The sequence below is a fragment of the Phoca vitulina genome, unplaced genomic scaffold (assembly GCF_004348235.1).
Source record: "Phoca vitulina isolate PV1807 unplaced genomic scaffold, GSC_HSeal_1.0 scaffold3, whole genome shotgun sequence".
Lineage (NCBI taxonomy): Eukaryota > Metazoa > Chordata > Mammalia > Carnivora > Phocidae > Phoca > Phoca vitulina.
In genome coordinates, this window is record NW_022589706.1 from 27,334,214 (window position 1) to 27,339,654 (window position 5,441).

Genomic DNA, 5,441 nt, shown 5'->3' on the forward strand with positions numbered 1-5,441 from the left:
TTCTAATCTTTCTCACCATAAACCCAAAAGAGAAAGGCTGAATTAAAATTCCAAAACAACAAATGAGAGGGGGGACAAAATAACTATGAGAAGAATGTCATTTGCTGGTACTGTGCACAATTAACACTGAAAAAAATCAAGTAAGGGCTGAAAAATAGTACCAAATCCCAAAAATTCAGGCCAAGGGTTTACACAACTGTCTTCTGTACTTAAAAACAATGCCACTGAAGTAATTTTTGTTTGTGCGTGTAGGTGTGGTTGCAAAGGGGATGGGGTTGGGTGGGGTGGAAGTCACAACCACATGGCTCTGATAAAAAAAATATATCCTGTGCTTTGTGATTGGTAGATTCTATGATGTGTCTTTCCTGATTTTAATAGTTGTAAGTAGGCCCATCCGCTTCCCTTTGAGCTAGCAGTCCATGTCAATGCTTCATTGTTGTATATTATGTTGCTTTTTCTTAACCACTTCCTCAAGCGGGAGGGTACAAAATAGATCCCTAAAGAGATCTCCCAGCCATCGCAGGCAGCTACGGTAATTGGCCTAAGTTGTTCTGTTAATGATTTGATCCATCAGTTTTCTGGACCACTTGCTAGCACTGGATTTTTATTGTGGAGACATACTGAAGATCTCCTAAGCAAATGTCATTTTTTTTTTTAAAGATTTTATTTATTTATTTGACATAGAGAGAGATAGCAAGAGAGGGAACACAAGCAGGGGGAGTGGGAGAGGGAGAAGCAGGCTCCTGGCCGAGCAGGGAGCCCGATGCGGGGCTCGATCCCAGGACCCCGGGATCATGACCTGAGCCGAAGGCAGACGCTTAACGACTGAGCCACCCAGGCTCCCCAGCAAATGTCATTTTGTGGGGGAGAATGACCACATTTCATCCTCAAGGACATCACACGGCTAGCTCAAAGTAGCAAACACGGAATCTGCAAATAATGAACATATCAGTTACTTTGAGAACCAAAAGCAGGTGAACATTTTTTTTACGTATCACTGAGACAAACTAAGGAAACTCCTTCCCTCCTTTTTCCACCATGAGCTCCATGGGGGGAAGGGGGGCAGAGACCTTAGCTGTTTCGCCCAAGACTGATTATGAGCTAACATATGTAAAGCCCTTAAAATTTGTGTTTGGCATATAGGCTCTGAATAAATTAGTTCTCGTTATTCTCAGCACCTAGCATACAGTTGTTGCTTAATGTACGTTGGCTATAGGAATGAATAAAGAACCTACTTCTGTTACGTTCCTATTATCCCGCCATTGGAAAACAAGGATTATGGTCACAGAGCTGAGGATCACAATTTCTGTGGCACAAACCCACTACCTGGTACACAATAATTATCAGACTGTTGAAGGGGAAGGGTTGTGGGGGATGGAGAAGAGAGGCAACTCTTGCTGAGTTCCCTCAAAGCCCTAGGACACTACAGTCCAGTTCTCTAAGGAATCAAATCCACAGGCCCGCTCTCTTCCTGCCCTGAAGAGGGGCCTCTTCCTAAACTTCCAGCCCCAGGAATTCCCCTCATCCCAGCTTCAGGGGGCGGGAACAACCGGAATTTTTGTCAGGTCCGCCGCGCCCCGCCCCTGCTCCACAGCCCCGCCCAGGCTGGCGTCCACCACCCCCTCTCCCAAGGAGCTCCCCTCCCCCAGGAGCTCCCCCAGCTGCAGCCCGCGCCTCGCCGTTCCCTCCCCTTCCCTCCCCTCCCCTCCCCTCCCCTCCCCTCCCTCTTCTTCCATCTCCCCCGACCTACTCCCTCCCGGGCCCAGGCCGTCCGCGTGCGCCGCGCTGTGGGGGGGGAGAGAAAGCGCCAACCCGGCGGCTGCTGCCGCGGTGGCGGCGGTCTCCCGGGGCACGAGGCCCCGCGCGGAGGGGGCGGGGCCTGGCGGGAGGGGGCGGGGCGGGCAGCCGCTCGGGCCGCACTGGGACTGACTGGCAAGCCGGCCCGACCCCCGCCAGCTCGCCCGCCCCCTCCAGGGCTGCCCGACGAGTTCGTACCGCCTCGGCCTGGTGCAGCCTTACGGAGGGGGAGTGGCCGGCTCCCAGCCGGCCGGCGTCCGGGGTGAGGCTGCCGGGGAGGGGTTGGGGGCGCCCGTGGGGCCGAGCATCCCTACCCCCGGCCCGCTGGCCCCCGCCCCCCGCCTGTCCCCCACCTCACGCCTGGCCGCCCCGCCCCGCCTTGACCCCCGGCGGCCTCCGGAGCCCGACGCGGTAAGTGTACCTTCCTGCTCGGCGTCGGGGAGGGGGCCGCGGCGGGCCGGCCGCGCGACGAGGCCCGCTCCCCGCCCCCACGCGACCCTCCCGCGGGGCCTCGGCGGCCGGGGTCCCGCGGGGCCCTCCGGGGCACCTCCGAGCCGAGGGTGGGTCGGGCGGGGACCTGCCCCAGCCGCGGCCGGGGCTCGAACCCCGGTCCGGCCTCCCGGCCGCGCACCGGGGGCCCGGAGCGGCGTGTGGGCCGCGCTCCGACTTGGGCAAAGTTGTGCACGCGGTGTGCGGCCGGCCGGCTGAGGCGTGGACTGCGTTGCTTCCTCCCCGCACTCTTTCACTAATAAAACCAACTGGAAACTATTTCGGATTTTTTTTTTTTCATTGTTGTCCTCAGGCTATCACAATCTCAGTTTTTAGGTTAAGTAATTGCCTCATCCCGAAGAGTGGAAAATCAGAAAGGGACTTTATATCACTAAAAACTGGCGTGCCTGCTTGAAACTCCTGTGGGCATTTCAGTGCATACTCAGGGATCCAAAGCTGATGAAAAAAGTTTGTGATAGCAGAGTAAAGCATTACTGCCATCTTTACTATCCCGTTTGATTTTTACAAATATTTTGGAATAGTTGATACATTCACAAAATTCATAAAGGTACAAAAGGGATATACAAAGTTTCTCCCCGCCCAGCCGACCAATATTACCAGTTTCTTTTTTTTTTCAATATTACCAGTTTCTAATTGATCCTTTCAGAGATAGTGCATATGCAAATGCCCTCGCTTCATTCTTTAAAAAGTGAAACTGGTGTATATTAAGTGCCTGGCAGTTACTGGTACCCAATAAATGGTAATTCTTCCATTGAGAACACAGTTTAATAAGTCGTTTTGGTTATCAGACCGCTAAAAGAACAATAATGACTTTTTTTCTGGTTTTAAGCATTTGCGGATTTGACTGTATTGTGAATGTGTATGTTCTCTTGGTGTCATAACTATGAATACTTTTACACTAAGGTGAATACAGTGATATTTTTGGGTAATGGGGCAGGTAGGGAAAAATCAATATGAAACTAGTAAGAAGATGGGACTTAATGTATATAACATAGAGTTCGAAAAATGATTTGAAGCCAGTTTGTGTCCATATAGTACAAAGGATAAAACAAAACTAAATGAGAAAATTGAGGCAGAGCAGGAAAAAAGGAAACAAAGTCAAGGGAAAAGATAACAACAAGTGCATACATAGTATAAGATCCTGTACTAAAAGTGAGTCACAGTTTTGGCTCTGGGCTTCACAGCAGCCAGAAAAAAAAGGGGGGGGGTGATAAAGTAAGTTTCAGTGTGTTTCTACTTATAAGATAAAAACCAGTTCTGCCTAAGGAGGGCATTTTCTGGTGATGAGGCCTGAGAAGAGCATTCTCTCATGGGCACTAATAAAAGGGGAGATTAGATTGTATGATGAAGTTGGCAACATCTTTAAAAAAATCCCTAAGGGGCGCCTGGATGGCTCAGTCAGTTAAGTGTCTGCCTTCACCTCAGGTCATGATCCCAGGGTCCCTGCTCAGCGGGAAGCCTGCTTCTCTCTCCTACTCCCCCTGCTTGTGCTGCCTCTCTTGAGCTCTCTCTGTATCAAATAAATAAATAAAATCTTTTAAAAAAATCCCTACAGAAAATAATGAATTTTAGACAGTGTTCTTCAATGTAGGGCAGTAATAGAACTCTAAAGATAAGTTTTCTGAAGGCTTAACTTGATCTATTCATAACATTTAGAATTACCTAGAAGAGTATTTCCCAAACTGTGTTCTAAGAAATGAGTAATGAATAGTTTATTTCTTGAAATAAGAATCTGAACTCATATAACTTTGAAATAGCTGGGTTAGACAAATTTCAGTAGTTTTTCCTCAATTTCTTGGCTGATGTGAAAGATGACTCTTTTAAAGGAGGTTATTTGGTGACCTTTTACAAATTTATTTGACCATTGAGAACCACTGAACCTATAGAAATGGATGGACAGGCAGTCCTTCACGAGGTTTGATAAAAAATTGGGAGAGCAAAGAGTTTGAGGTTAGCCAATTTGGTAAGAACCAAAGTGAAGAGAATCTAAAAGTCAGAATTTTAAATAGACTGTATGTCAAAGGAAAAGGCTACCTTTCCCCTAAATTCTTAATTCCTCATTGTTCTGCAAGTTGCCTGTTTGACCAAGTGATCTCTAGGATTTCTTCCTGTTCTGTGCTTCAGGGCACTCAGGGTCCTGAATTAGACTATGTTCAGGCAAGTAGAATTGCTTCAATAATGACTTTAATTATTCTTGAATGTAAATATGTGATTAACATAGGTTTTTTTTAATCACAACATTATCGATACTATTAATTTAGTATCAAATCCTGGAATTCTGTAGCTGTAAGAGACCTTAGAAAGCATGGTACATCTGGGATTGTGCTACTGACATGTAAGGTTGTTCCCAGCAAATTTATGAACCTCCCTGAATCTTTTTCCTTGTTTGTAAAATTAGAATGATAACAGCACACAGTTCATTCAATGGATGTTGAGGGGCTAAGAGGTGTTGTAGTAGCAAAACAGCTTTATGGGAACAAATAAAATAATGGATCAAGAATCTTTTACTGTCTAAATTTTTTTTCACTCCTGAGTTCAGATGGCAAGAGTTTGAAAGGCAAGGAATAGCACCTCATCCAAATGTATTTGGTCCCTGAGTTTCAGATAGCAGGTAGTGGGGAGTTGAGAGAATGAGGGATTGGTCCAAAAATGGATCTGACTCCATTTAGTTCCTGTGTTTGGATTTTGAGAGTCTGGATGATGAGGTACACTCCTATAAGAAAGTATTCTTATATAAATAATGCAGTGCTATACAAAATGTTACTATTCTGAAGACAACTTGAAGGCCAGAGCTGTTCGTTGTTTTTACTCCATATATGAGAGAAGTGCTGTTGAATATGTCAGGTAGGGTAAATTATGCTGTTGTAACAAAAGACCCTCACATCTCAGTGGTTTAGGAAAAGGGTTGTATCTTAGTCACAGGACATGTCCAAGTAGGGTCAACAGGAGAATTCTGTTCCAGGTAGTCGTTTGGAGCACCAGTTTATCGGAGGCTCCATCTCAACACATGCTTCCACAATTGTTAGGGCGGGGGGGGGGGGGGGGGGGGGGGGGGTGTTTGTGGCCGTTTGCTTTTGGGGGTTTTTTTGAGGGGGGAAAAGAAAAGGAGAAACCAACATTTTTAAGGAAGAAAA

General features: G+C 47.1%; 1 protein-coding gene across 1 annotated transcript in view; it reads left to right on the top strand.

Moving 5' to 3' along the window:
- Positions 1-1,898: 1,898 nt before the first annotated feature.
- KLHL5 (kelch like family member 5) overlaps positions 1,899-5,441 on the top strand; it is an 84,599-nt gene continuing 81,056 nt past the window's right edge. The window contains exon 1 of the mRNA XM_032400206.1: positions 1,899-2,208. The gene's annotated coding sequence lies outside the window, so the exon portion shown is untranslated. The remainder of the gene's footprint in view (positions 2,209-5,441) is intronic.